Source organism: Erpetoichthys calabaricus, chromosome 18, assembly GCF_900747795.2.
Source record: "Erpetoichthys calabaricus chromosome 18, fErpCal1.3, whole genome shotgun sequence".
Lineage (NCBI taxonomy): Eukaryota > Metazoa > Chordata > Cladistia > Polypteriformes > Polypteridae > Erpetoichthys > Erpetoichthys calabaricus.
Window position 1 is genome coordinate 64,527,805 of NC_041411.2, and position 15,532 is coordinate 64,543,336.

The 15,532-nt window shown below is 40.3% G+C and overlaps 1 protein-coding gene across 2 annotated transcripts in view; it reads right to left on the reverse strand.

The window, feature by feature from the left end:
* Positions 1-15,532, reverse strand: part of lhfpl4a (LHFPL tetraspan subfamily member 4a) — a 476,207-nt gene that overhangs the window by 205,474 nt on the left and 255,201 nt on the right. The window lies entirely within an intron of this gene.

The following is a 15,532-nucleotide window of genomic DNA, read 5'->3' on the forward strand; positions in this document are numbered from 1 at the left end:
CAAAAAAATAAGAAACCCAATAACCATCCCAACAAGTAATTGTGCAGCAAATTCAATCTCCTCTATCTCAACTACATGTAGTAATGATACCACACCATTAACAACACTAAGAGTAATATTAATACTACACCACAGCACACAGTTACCCATTACATGACTATATATCAGCATAAAAGAAAAATAACCAAAAGAAATAAAACTATACATCACTGATTCTAGCATAAAATCACAATCAATATTACTCCAGGAAAGGTGAAAAGCAGCTGCGGTTACTATTAATATTAGTAAAAACCCAATAAATTATCCAAATTACTATTGATTTGGGAAGGAACTGATTTGCTGGATAATGGGAAAGTCAAAGGTGATGCTAATCTTAAAATATTTTAATTTCAGTCTCCAGATGCACAGAAGCATAACCTTCCTCAGTCTTAGTCATACATTTTGTCACTAAGCAATTCTTTTAGTTCTGCTCCGTCTTTGCTATTTGCGGCACTGTGTGTGCACCGTAGAACTGTTCAACATGATGCCGTTCTTGTTATACACCGCATGGCTCTGATCTTCTGCCCGTATATAAACTGCACTTCCCTTTCTATCCCCATGCTACCTTTTTAACATTTAGGACAGCCATACCTTCACGGGTGATTAATTAGTTCATACACCTTTTAGCTGCAGGTTGATAACATCCATTCTTTACAATAACCATGTTCTGATAATGCACCAGTGAAGCTGTTTTTAGTGTAAAGTAAATACCAAGGACATATTTGTTTAACCCCTTGTAGGCGATTGTTGCAAAATTGCTTCAAACTGCTTCCAGCCTGAATGCAGCCGAGGTAGCATATGTATCCCGTCAATGCTGGTCGATACATATTCAATAGGTACCAAGGATCGTACTGGAAGCACTGGTCACGCCATCTAGCAGTCGCAGTGAAAACTACATCCACCTGATGGAAGCGAAGTGTTGGCGTGGCCGTGCACGTGAATTTTGGCTGCTAATTTCGAGAAATTGTCCAAATTTGAGGAAAGTTGTAATAAGATAAAAATACATGCCAGCTTATTGTATGTTTGTGTGCTATATTCAAATTAACAATCTCCCCTTAATTTATCATTTGCTTGACAGCAAAAACACACATTTCTTTTTTTTATATAATTGTAAATAAATTTAGGCAACAAGGGGTTAACTCTGGGCCATGCCTAATTCCTTTCCTCTTCTCTTCTATTCCTGATAGAACACTTGTGTTTAACGTTTACTGTATGTGTGACTTACCTCAAGAGCTGGAGATGTGAGTTGGTGTATGAGTGGCCTGCCCGCGCCTCCCCCGGAGTTTTGACTACCTTATACTAGGGATTTGAGCAGCTGTCAGATAAGTAAAAGAGGAAAATCTACACAATATACAAGCTGAAGTAACCTCTCTTGAGGTAAACTCAAAACAATAAACTAATCCATAATTGAAGTAGCGCAGAAGGTTCCTCAGTTTTAAGATAGACAAGCTCACAAATTCACCACTGTGTTGAGGGGAAGCAGGCCAGAATCCCACCATTATGTCCAGAGGAGATGCACCAAAAGGCAATCTAGCTTCCAATAAATTAGTTCAAAAATATATTCTGTAAAGTCTCAAAACACATTCAAAATGCCCCACAAGGGGCTTGATCATCCCTGGCTTGTACAGAGCAAGGGTACAAGAAACCTTTTAAAAGGAGGATTTATTGAAGACAAAGTTCAAAAGGGAAAAAAGGGGTTTACCAAAGACAACCAGTGCAAACAAAGTTAAACACACAATCCATAAGAATATCCAAGTCCCAGAGGAAAAAAGGTGAAAAGGCAGAAATCACAAAGAGAACAAGACCACCAACACCAGAGTGCATTCAAAATGCACTTCAAATCCCAGCCTGCATTTATAGGACGGGGTGGGGGGGTCCTTTATCAGTGATGTACAGGTGGCCTTGCCATTTGGGGTTCCACTTACAAAAAACAAGTAACATGAGAGAACTGAAAAACAGACATAGAAGCTACATCTCTCTCTCTCTCTCTCTCTCTCTCTCTCTCTCTCTCTCTCTATATATATATATATATATATATATATATATATATATACGAAGGGGGACCCAAAAATAACCAGAATTTTGGTGTTGTTAGGTTATTTACTTATTTCCGGTTATTTTTGGGTCCCCCCTTGTGTATATATATATATATTCATGGCATTCGAAGTCTCTGTCACAATCTGATTGTATGGGTGGTTACCTACCAGGTAACGCTTGTGGTTGGCCAGCAATCTGCTAACATCCGCCACGGTGCCCTCAGTTTGTGAAGAGCAGATCATAGAATGGTTGAAATAGTTTACTGTCAAATAAATGCAAAGAGTACGCGACACGTGTTTCGCCCTCATTCTGGGCTCATCAGGCGTACAAACTCCACTGCACTCCCTCTCGGGAATCGAACCTCGGACGTCAGCGCCAGCGGCGATGCCCCTAACATTGCGCCACGGCAGCAAGGGAATTACCCCGATCTACATGCTGTCAAATAAACGAACCACACGCCTGATGAGCCCAGAATGAGGGCGAAACACGTGTTGCGTACTCTTTGCATTTATTTGACAGTAAACTATTTCAACCATTCTATGATCTGCTCCTCACAAACTGAGGACACCGTGGCGGATGTTAGCAGATTGCTGGCCAACCACAAGCGTTACCTGGTAGGTAACCACCCATACAATCAGATTGTGACACAGACTTCGAATGCCGTGAATGTAATTACCCCGATCTACATGCTGTCAAATAAACGAACCACACGCCGTGGCGCAACGTTAGGGGCATCGCCTCTGGCGCTGACGTCCGAGGTTCGATTCCCGAGAGGGAGTGCAGTGGAGTTTGTACGCCTGATGAGCCCAGAATGAGGGCGAAACACGTGTCGCGTACTCTTTGCATTTATTTGACAGTAAACTATTTCAACCATATATATATATATGTATATTGTGGCAGACGGCCAGCAGCTCATTTCGGCCAGGATGCCCCTGTAATGAAAGGATGGGGGAAGGCAGCTTTTCCCAGTCACTGCCTCCCTCAATATGCTAGATGGCAGCTTCCCTAGGATCTGGCGGTGTCCCGAATTCTCACAGGGCATCCTGGAACTTGGAGTTCGGTTGCTCAGCCCCCTTGGGTGCTGTGGGTGCCGCCAGGGGGAGCTGTAAAGTAACAGAAGGACTCATGCTGTATTTATAGCCCAGAAGTACTCCCAGGTCACGAGGACGGGAGTCCTGAAGTACTTCTGGGCTGAAGGATAATCCAATTCTCCATCTGACAAGGAAGTGCTGGCAAGTCACGTGAGTGGAAGAACAGAAGCACTTCCTAGTGAAGAACTATATAAAGGTCTGGTGGAGACCCAGAAAGCAGCCTGAGTCGGGAAGAGGTGGACAGAGCTTGCTGGGAGGTGTGCAGGAGAAAGAATATTGTGTTTAGTGTTTGATTATTGTGTTTATTGTGGTGGAGGTGCTTTGAAGCACTGGAAAGAAGGAAGAAGAACAATAAAACAACTTCTTGGTGTTTTAACCTGTGTCCAGAGCATCTGTCTGTTGGGTAAAAGAGGGGCAACAGTGCCCTCTACCTGCACACACTTACAATATATATAAAAAATCTGTCTGTCTGTATGTCTGTCCGCTTTTCATGAGAGAACTACTTAACAGATTTAGATTGTTTTTTTTCTATAATTTGCTAGAACATTCTGGTTGATTATGTGACCTCTCTCATCGCACTATGTATCATAGTTCACTTGCAGTACCAATTTATTTGCATGAATTAGAGAGACATGCAGTTGGCTGAGGGGAGGGGGGGGGGGGGGGCGGGGCCCTCCTCACTCACGCACCAGCCTAGGGGCGTGCACCTTACCCCCACTTAGTTAGCAAATGAGAGAACTACTTAACAGATTTAGATCTGGCTTTTTTCTAGAATTTGCTTGAACATTCCTGTTGATTTTGCGACTTCTTTCATTGTGCTAAGAATCATATTTCACTTGCAGGAGTGATATATTCGCACTAATCCGAGACAGAGGCTGTGGGCTGAGGGGAGGGGAAGAGTGACGTCAGGAGTGGGGAGCTGGGTGGGATCCTCTTCACTGTCCTGTTTCACTAATACGCGGGCGAAGCTGCAGGGGATGGCTAGTATAATATATAATATGTTTCTACCATTTATTTATTTCCCTAACACTAGTACCCAGCGTGCTTACAAAGCAGACGTACTCTCGTCTCCTACTTCTACAGAGTGATCAAATGAGAGAAGTCTATTTCCAGATGGAAAGCACACAGGACATCCATTTCTTTTGAAACCTTTTTGTTTCATTTTTATTCCTTCGAATAAAATGGGGCACCTGTCCAGTCCCCAGCCCTTTGTCATTTTCTGTTCTCATATATTGGCAGAGTTATGGCATAAAACAGGGGTGGGCAAAGTCAGTCCTGGAGGGCCGCAGTGGCTGCAGGTGTTTGCCCCAGCCCAGTTGCTTAATTAGAAAACAGTCCTTCCCAATAATTTAATTTCATGGCTTGTTAGTGCTTTAACTCAGCTATGTCAGGCCATTCTCATGTCCTAGATTTTTTTTTCCTTTCTAAGGATATCACCCAAATGATTTGAAGTCTAAAATGGATGAATAATACACAATCTTTCACTTTATTTCTCTTCACTTTCCTTCCAAGTATTTAATGAAACCAAATAGTGCATGATAAATACACACAGGTGTAAATGGTAACAAGATAAATGAAGAAATGCTGGTTTCTTTTGTCATTTGCATGTTATTGCCAATAAGGAGCCATTGAAAACAGAGAATTCAGCTGTTTAAGACTAAAATAAGCAATGAGGGCTCGAAATCTTCACGAGCGAGACAACTAAAGTGAAGCAGAAGTGTCACTTGAGGAATAAGGGCTTCTAATTAAGCAACTGGGTTGGAACAAAAAACTGCAGCCACTGCGGCCCTCCAGGAATGACTTTGCCCACCCCTGGCATAAAATGTTGTTTGGAGAAATGTATTTATATTTAGGGTGATGTTTGTTTCCTTAAGACCACATTTTTACATCATAAATACATATTGCTATCTTGCAATATCTAAATAATATTGGATTATTGCACAAAATAGGAATATGTTGTGAGGGATGGCTGGCCAAATATTCCGGTCCACACCTCCAAGCCGCTAGATGGAGCTCTCCCAACAACATGGAAGTGCCCCACATTCCAGCAGAGCCATATGGACATTGTAGTTTTTATAAACAGCCTTGCTGGATACCATGGGGACCACTAGGAGCCGCTGGAGGGAGGCTCACAGAGTGCTATGTGCCCTATAACCCGGAAGTGCGTCATGAACACATGACTGGAAGGAACGACGTACTTCCGGGGTGAAGAACTGGAGTTTTCATATGACCTGGAAGTGTTCCTAGTCACGTGGACAGAGAGGGCGAAACACTTCCAGGTCAAGGACTATAAAAGGACTATGGGAAATCCCAGACGTCGAGCTGAGCTGGGTGGAAGGGTGGCAACACATCTGGGAGTGGAGGATTGTATTGATTATTTATTTGATTATTGATTTATTGGAATATAGTGGAGTTGAGGGTGCTTTGTGCTCTTATTATTATAATAAATATTCATTTTGACTTTTATCTGGTGTCTGACGTCTGGTCTGAGGGTTCAAGGGGTCACGGGGACCCTTTAAACTGTCACAATGTTCATCTCATAAAAATATAGGTTTTTAGGGCCATTATTGTCACCTGTACAGAGCTATACTGAAGTTGAGGTGCTACATTACCAGGAATATGGAATTTCAGAGACCAAAAACGAACAGATTTTTCATCATTCCGCTGAAAAGCAAACAGTCACATCATTAGCGTCTAATTTCTTCCTTTCAGCGCCAGGTCAATTATTTTGCTTTTACTTTGATTTCAAAGGCGTGCAGCTTCTTCAAAAGAGTATGCATTCATATCCACTTTGTAAGAAATGATCCATTTTTCTTTTCTTTCTTTAACTCATTAAACTGTGGGTACTGCATTTGATGGTTCATCTTGCTAAATATTTGGAGTATAATCCTGTGACCTGAGCCCATTCACTCAGCTGTCACACAAAACAGTCAGCTGACATGAGCTTGCACCCCTAAAACATAGAGTTGATCCCAATTAGAATCAATCACAGACCAACCTACAATAACTGCCACCCACTCACATTAGGCTCTTTCAGTCTCCATATTCAAAAGTGAACCTTGGACCTGCTGGTTCTGTGTTAATCTCAAAGCTGTGTCCAGGTGAGATAAGGTGACAGAGACCTGTGCACATACTTGTAGACTCAGGGCTGTCATGGCTGCCAAAGGCTCCTGAGCTCCTCTTAGACAGTGTGTGCGAGAGTATAATGATATGTGTGGGATTCTAACAGGGACACTATGGACAAGGTGCTGCCTGCTTTGGACAGAACAGAAATGAAGAATGGATCCTTGAGGCCAGCAGTGCATCTCAGCAGTACGCAGAATCTCCTGTCCCGTCAGGGGAGCCCAAGGAGCACTTGTGAAGTACGAGCAGCTAGTGAAGGTCACCACTGCACTACAAAACATGAAATTTAAGCAATATATTGTGACATTAAATCTTATTTTCCTTATTCTAAGAAATTATCGATGTATTAAATAATTTGTATTTATTATTATTTAGCTTACTTTAAGTAATCTTGTCAAGTAAATTTTGCTTACCCCATTGGCAGATTTATTTGCTAATAAAAAAAAAATTAAAACTTCTCCCATTTATAGTTTTTTTGTCTAGTTTTTGCATATGTATTTTTTGCAGTGTGATAACCGAAGGTATATTAATTTTGTTGATGCCTTTTCATTCTAGGTTTATGCACACATTACGGTGCGAGAGTCTTCGGTATTTCGGATCGTTCTTTGTCTTAGATGGTTCTGTTGTTTTCTGGATTAGTGTGCCAATTCAAAAAGCTTATTTTATAGCTCCAAAGATGTGAAGATGTGACAGATTGAGATAATCTGAGTACATATTTACAGTAAAAGTATTTCAGGTTCAGGTTTTTTGTTACTATTTTATTATTAAGCATTATTGTGATGTTAATAAATAATCATCACTCTTGTCATCACTATTGGACATCACTGTTGTCCATCCTGAAAAGAGGTCTGCAGTGAACCAAACTGCTGTCCATCATTCATTACTACCAACCTCTGTGATGTGGAATTGGGCCCAACAGCTTTCCAAAGTCAATATTAATTTCTTTGTCTTTTCTGAAGACTTCATTTCCTGGTTCAGGCGTTTCAGTATTGGGGTTCTTTCTGGAAACTCTGTTGCATAGTTCTAATTAAGTTTTATTTGTAAATCATGTGGGAGCAGACTCGTTTGTCTAAAGAATCTCTTCACTGAGTTACCTCCTAATGCTGATGAATTGTCAGCTCCAAAGCACTTATATACAGAAAGATAATCATAAATCCTTGCTTGATGACTTTGAAAGAGAGAATTTGTAGCTTCCTCTACACAGACAGCAAATGAGATCTGTATGTCTACCTACCTACTGACCAGGTTTAAGAGTAGTCTTAAGTACTATATTGTGTTAAATGGATACTTCAGTGCAGTTGGAATTCATGTCCGAAGTATGTATGTTTTATTTCAAAAAGAGAAGAATAGAATAAAGATGGGTAATGTTCTGAATGTTGAAAATCCAATACATTTCTTTGAGTGAGTAGTTCAGAAATCTTCACGGCAGTTCTATGGTGATGGGTGATTGGGTAATTGACTGAGGCTGTCTGCCAGATACAACATGGGGTTGCACTTCCTCTTTCCCTCATTCACGATACAGACACTGCTGAGGAAGCAATGTGTTGAGTCTGATTTATTAATCATTAGCATGTGTAAGCCTGTGCTGTAAAAAGCCCGGGGTCAAAAAAAATTGAAATGTAGAGATGTCAGGTAATTGAAAAGAGCTACTCTGGGCATCTCTGTCCTAGGAGGATTTGATTTGCCGATGTGCTCGCCTCGCTTGTGCATTAGCAGCTAAGCGAGTGTCTCTTTCTTCTGAGGTTTAGTTTTGCTGATGTGCTTGCCTTGCTTGTGTATTAGCGCAGCATTTCTCAACCTTTACATATTTGTGACCCGAGTTTTCATAACAGTTTTAATCACGCCCCTAACCCTAACCCTAACGTTTTTTTTGGAAAGGAGCCCACTAATACCAATTTGTTCTTTTTTAATTGATGATATATCATAATTGCATATTTTATTATACCTACTTAACTTTTATCAACATTTATCTAACTCTATATTTATTTTTCTAGTATCAGAATGTAGTTTAAATTAATTTGTTTTGGTTTCAATAGATGTATTTTTCATATTTTTGATTCTTGTTTTCTTTTTTTCACATCTTCACGCCCCCCTAGGGGGGCCCGCCCCACAGTTTGAGAACCACTGTATTAGCGGCTAAGCGGGTTTCTGTTTCCTCAGAGGTGGAGCCCTTACTCCGACTCCACCTCTCTCTTCCGGGCCAGACAGACACACACACACTTCCATGTGTAGACGTTTATATATAAGATTCACCTTTTTGGCAGGTTTGTAGAAAATGAAATACCATTGAGATCTGGCCAGTAAGCTAACCTGAATGTTTAACCTTAAATGTACTAAATATTTAACATAGTTTTAAATTATTTTTATTTTTGCTAAAGTGAAAAGCAACTTTTGTTTATCGTTCGAGAATGCCGCCGTTATTACACACACAGCAATCATGTTAGACTTCAGTCATTATGTCAGTCATTATCATGTCAGACTTTTAGTTGTAATATAGGAAAAGTGTTAACTGCCCTATTTGTAAAAGAGAAAAAAAGAAAGAAAGCATGTCGCGTGAGTTTGTAACGCTGCCAGTTGGTAATGTGGAACTTTCCAGAACATGCATGGCTGCCCGTAAAGTTAATTCAGTTTGTGTGCTTGTTATTCAAGCAGCGGGAGGGTTTTAAAGATTTACTGTTGTACTATCGTGACGTGTAAGAAGCTTTGATTTGAGTCTGTACTTTGATTTGAGTCTTCTACCTGTAAAAGATATCGCTGAAGGGATATAAGTAGACACAAAAACGCTGGTGAATAATGTCTTCTTGGTATCTTGAATTAGTCACTTGAATTTTTTCTTATTTAGTTTAATTCTTGGATAAGCACACTTGTTTCATTATACCTTTGCAAAAGTGTTTATTTTGTATTCCAGTAAACACTTGAATGAGATCAAATCTGTCTCTGCCTCTCGCGCATGCACACACACATTCATATATGAAAACATCACTATGTGAAAACGCTATGCCATTTGAACAGGTTTTGGTATTTTTTCCATCTTGCCTGTACTCCGTGTTATGGAGCATGGTACTGAGAGTGCAAACAGACTTCTTTTTGGGCGCATACACTGTGAGCCCGGCACTGGCAGATCTAAACACTAGCGTGGTGAATTGCTCGCATACTGAAGTGACTATAGCTGCAGATGGGAGTCCCATTTTACTTATGGTGCCAAGCAGAGTTGTGTCGTGGTGCAGCAGTCTATTAGCCAGCGAAAGCTCTGTGAAGAAGCTGACTGTTGCTATGGTTCAACCTTTGTCCAGAAACGGCTCCATACATTTTATGACCACAGTCTCAGAAAGTCTTTGCCCTGGATTGTAACTCAAAACACAGCTCCCAACAAAATGTTGCCAGATGTCAGAGATTGCAGCAAATCTGTCATTTTTCACATGTTGTGCACGGGTGTCTTTGTTGTCAAAGTGCAAATGGCGCATGATAGTAATCTTTGATTGCCGGTAGAATAAATAGTTCTGAGCAGGTATGAGCCACAGCGCTGCTCTTGTGAAAAAACTGGAGATAAACGCCATGAACTCAGAGGCAAGTTCGTTGTACCATGTGAACGTCACTGAGAGAATAAAACTGAATAATAAAAAAACAAGCACTAACTGTTAACGAGTAGACAAAATTTACACTGCGAGTTACAAAGTCAACTCAAATGTACGTTTTTATTATATTATAGTAATACTAATAGCAGCTCACTACTCGAAACACGAAGCACTCTGACTCGAAACCACAACCTTTTATGTTATAAAGCAGCAGTTCTTACCTCTGCACCATCCAAGACTACATATCAACATTCTGTTAATGGACATTTGAGCTGGGGTTTTTTAACTCATTCACAGAAACATGTAAATTGAATTTTTTTTTCTTTGGTTATATTCTTGAATAAAAGCGCACATGTTTATTTGGTATTTGGACTAAAGTCTTCACACATCAAGTCTTCACACATTCACTCGTCATTATTAGTATAACATGGAAAAAGTTTCTGTTTTAGATATGTGTTCAGCATTTCTTGTCTCACATTTCCTATCATCCTAAATTGTTGAAGACACAGAGCACCCATGAAATGTATGTATTCCAAATAACAATATATTATTTCCCCTCTACAACTCCAGGCACCTCACTCCCAGATAAACACACTTGAGCTCTGAGAATTCAGCGACTGACTTGAGCTCCGTCAGTGGGAGATGGGATAGCAGGCTGCTTTCTGCTTGTGCTGATCGACACATTTACAAAACAAAAGACACTGATGAGGAGAGGTGCAAAGGAATTTTATGGTGGCCCAGTATTACAACTTTTTTCGTAGGCTTCAGGGATGCTAGTGTTAATGGGAGTGTGTTTCTGTTTGGTGTGTATATATAGTATTTCTGACATATTTATTATGATTTTGTTATGCATATTAATACATAATACTGTTTTTAATAAATAGGAAGAGTTAAATAAGAGAAAGTGTAGAATGATAATAATATGACGTAAATATTTGTAACAAATGTATAAAAATAAGAAAAGAATAAGAGATAGAGATGAAGAATAAAAGATAAGTAGTAATGCTTATAAGTTGGTGGAAGCTATGCTTATAAAGACTGAAGAGAGCTAAAAGGGGTTTTGAAAGTGTTGTTTCATTTTGCTATTGTAAATAAATGTGTGATACAGGCACTGCTGGGGAAACAGTGTGTTGCGTCTGATTTATTAATCATTTCTCTTTGTGGCAGGGGCGTAACAAAGACAATACAGTAAGATAAAGAAAGAAACTAGCATAGTACTAGAGCACTTTCCAGTTAAAAAAAAACATATGAGATCATTGTTGGCATATAGCGTAGTGCTTGATTAAGCAAATCTAACAAACTGGTGCTACTGGTCAGTTACACAAGGTGTAGGTTGAACTAAAGTGACAAACTGAAATGGAAATAGCTGTGTAGACAGAATAAAACTGAGAAAGAGACAACCAGATTACAAAAGGTGAACTAGTCGTATACAGTAGATGTGGCAGTATAACTGTCAAAAGTGAACATAGTGACACGGCACAAGGTGCTCATCTTGCAACATTAAGGCCTCTCTCGAGCAAACAAGTGGCTCCAAATGGCCTGCCCAAGCTTTTCTGCAGAAGCATAAACAAACAGGCAAGGCTGAAGACCAGAAATCCAGTGGTCAGCCACAGGACCTGAGTTCAGCAAAGGCGAAATACATCAAGATTACTCCTATTCAAAATCAGAAGATGGCAGAAACCACTGGCACTCTGGTACACTCATCTACAGTATGGAGAAGTCTAATTAGTAGTGGTCTTCATGGAAGAGTTGCAGCCAAAAAGGCCATTCTTCCTAGGCGGACTGAGGAGTCAAAATATAAAATATTTGCAGTTTGTCCACCAAAGGTCTGGAGAACTGTACATGGGTGAATACTTATGGGTAACAGTGATGTACCCTGCTGGCTTTGTGCTGCATTTCTACAAACAGAGCTAATCCTTTGATTTAAACTGACAGCCCCTTTACTGCTGAGAAGTACAGGCAAGTTGTTATCCATCCATTGTTATGTTATCATGACATATATCATGACATGTGGAGTTCAAGCCCAAGGAGGTTCTGCTCAGGATTTATAACACACTGTGGTGAGGCCTCATCTGGAGTACTGTGTGCAGTTTTGGTTTCCAGGCTACAAAATGGACATAGCAGCATTAGAAAAGGTCCAGAGAAGAGCGACTAGGCTGATTTCAGGGCTACAGGGGATGAGTTATGAGGAAAGATTAAAAGAGCCGAGCCTTTACAGTTTAAGCAAAAGAAGATTAAGAGGTGACATGAACGAAGAGTTTAAAATTATGAAGGGAATTAGTCAACTGGATCAAGACTGTTATTTTAAAATGAGATCATCAAGAACACAAGGACACAGTTGGAAAGTTGAAAAGGGTAAATTTCGCACAAACATTAGAAAGTTTTTCTTTACACAGAGAACCACAGACACTTAGAATAAGCTATCAAGTAGTGTGGTAGACAGTAAGACTTTAGGGACGTTCAAAACTTGACTTGATGTATTTATTAGAAGAATTAGATGGATAAGACTGGCAAGCTGTGTTGGGCTGAATGGCCTGTTCTTGTTTAGATTGTTCTAATGTTCTAATCATGCAATACCATCAGAGAAGTATCTGATCCATCCCAGCTCCATTCAGCAGCATGACAATAACCCCAAACACATAACCAAAAGTGAAAATAGACAGAGAGAATCCTGCACCATATAGTATTACAGAGCTCTGATCTTAACATCATCAAGCCAGCCTGGGATTACAAGTCTGCAGCAGAACTGTGACAAGGGAACAACCAACCAAGCGAGGACCTTCAGAGACAGCATGCAAGACAACCTAAGAAAGGGCAAGTCCAAGGTGGTGAAGCAAGAGCTGAGTCTAACAAAAAAGGTTACAGTTTACCAGTTAGCATACATCCCTGTGCTCAGATATGGTCATGAGCTGTGGTTAATGACCAAAAGAATGAGATCATGAATATAATCAGCAGAAATGAGGCTTCTTTGCAGGCTGGCTGGACTGACACTCTGTGACAAGATGAGAAGCTCAGCAATTATTGGTGAGCCTCAGACTAGTTTCACTTCTCCTCCAGATTGAGAAGAACCAGTTGAGGTGGCTTAGACATGTTGTAAGAAAGCCCCCCCTGGCAGCTCCACTAGATTTTAATTATAATAATAATAATACATTTTATTTATACAAAGGTGCCTTTCTAAGCACTCAAGGACAATGAACAAACAATAAATAAAAAAGAACATTATAAACTTCTTCTTCAGGCACAAACCACTGGACATGCAGGACTGATTACATCTCTTGGCTGGCTTGGGAATGCCTGGGGATTCCCCAGGAAGAGCTGGAATCTGTAGGTGGGGAACTGGGAATTCTGGGCTGACCTGCTTGGCCAGCTACTGCCATGATCCTTACCAGGAAAAGCGAATAATTAGTTGAGATGATGTTGGGTTTTTTTCTGTTTGCACTTTCTAAGAAGTTTACTGATCAATAAAAACAACTCATGAAATTATTTTTGAGAGCATTCCTGCTTTACAACATTTTTTCCATAAGTGACTAAGACTTGTGTACGGCACCGATTTCTCTTTTAAGTCTTATAGTTTTGGACCCCACAGTTTCAGAATACAGTAATCCCTCGCTACTTCGCGGTTCACTTTTTGCGGATTCACGACTTCGCGGATTTTATATGTAAGCATATCTAAATACATAACGCGGATTTTTCGCTGCTTCGCGGGTTTCTGCGGACAATGGGTCTTTTTACTTCTGGTACTTGCTTCCTCAGTTGGTTTGCCCAGTTGATTTCATACAAGAGATGCTATTGGCGGATGGCTGAGAAGCTACCCAATCAGAGCACGCAGTTAAGTTCCTGTGTGCTGCTGATTGGCTCAGCGACGGAGTGTTGCATTAACCAGGAAGTCTCATCTCACTCATTCGTCATTAACGTGCTAATGCTTCAGGGGCCGTGTCCAAGCACCAACAGAAGATGCAAATGATTGCAGAAAAGGTAAAAGTTTTGGATATGTTGAAGGAAGGGAACAGCTACACCGCTGCAGGACATCGATTCCTTTTATTTAAAAAGGAGGAAAAGCATATAAGATCTACGGCCGCAGTGTCCTTTAACCAGGGTGCAAAACGAGTTGCAAGTGGACGTGATAAGGCAGTAGTCTGGATGGAATCTGCTTTAGGAATCTTTACAACAAGGTCGACGACGTCATGACCTCCTACAAGCTGCTACGTGTACTTCGCTATACAGTAAGTGTAAACTTATCTACCGATTTCATATTGCTTAGCAGTTGTCCCTGTTTTTAATAGAGTAAACGGTGGGTTGTAAACAATACAGGGAGGGTTTAAAAATGTCCAAATACAAATTTAAATAATTAAATAAATATAGTGTCCCTACTTCGCGGAAATTCAGTTATCGCGGTCGGCCTTGGAACCTATCTCCCGCGATAAGTGAGGGATTACTGTATTAGGTTCATGTCCTGGCTCAATCCCTACTTTTTTCAGGTGTGTGTTCTCCTAATCTCAGTGTGTGTTTGTCTTTGGATGCTCCACGCTCCATTAAAATGATATGCACTTCATTGAGTGTAATTGAGGACTCTTGGTGAGTGACGATGTGTTCATAAGTATGTCCTCTAATAGACTGGTACTGCAGGAGTCAGTCTTGCCCTCTAAGCTGCCAGCTTAACCTTAGACTCCCATTGCCCTGAACTGGATAAGCAGTTTAGACAATGGATGGATGGATGGAGATATCTGCACATTTCTGTCTTCTCGGTTCTGTTTCATGACAAAAGTCATCTGCTCCCATTTCAGGACAGCTGTTTGAATCTGCTGCCTGTGGTCACTTGGCCGACCTGCACTTCTCTGCAGCTAAGAGCTGTGACTAAAAAGTTTCTCCTCACACTAGAGATCTGTGTACTATTGAAATACTCCAATTCCTTATACAGTCAAAAGTTCATTTTCCATACTAATTTTAATACAGGCCCTATGGCAAATTCTCCATATACCAATCCATCCATTATTTAAACTACTTATTTTAATTCAGGATAATTGGGGACTGGAACCCAGTCTGGCAGTGTTGACTGCAAAGCAGGAATTCACTCCACACTGGGGACTATCACAGGGCACACTCACTCACACCAGACCAATTTAGAGTTGCAGAGAAAGTAATAATACATTCAAATGAATAGTTTAATCCCTGATTGCAGGATGTGTGGAGCTTGTATATTCTTCTCATGATCCTGCCTTACAATGTGAGTTTTTTCTTAAAATCACAAAGACCTGTTTGCAGGTGGATTAGTGACTCTACAATGGTCACACATTGTGTGATTGAATGGGTCCTGCAGTGGACTGTAGTCTCGTCTAGATGTTGCTCTTGCCTTTTCTCCTTTTGTATCTAAATAAGCTTGTGATCACCAATCATTTTATTTAAGAATGAAATGTGTCTACAAAAATGGGAGTGAAAAAATTATACAGGGTGTCCATAAAGTCCGTGTGCAATTTAAAATAGTTGTAATTTTGTAAGTATTTGTGATAGAAAGAATCTATAAAAAGGATTAGAAAGAAGAAACACTTACATTTTATATTGTTCTTGTTAATTTTCAAAACGTCCACCATCATTACTAATACAAAGGGTAATATGATTCTGTTGTTCTCGGAAAACATTTTCAAGCTGATTTTCAGTAATACCAGCAAT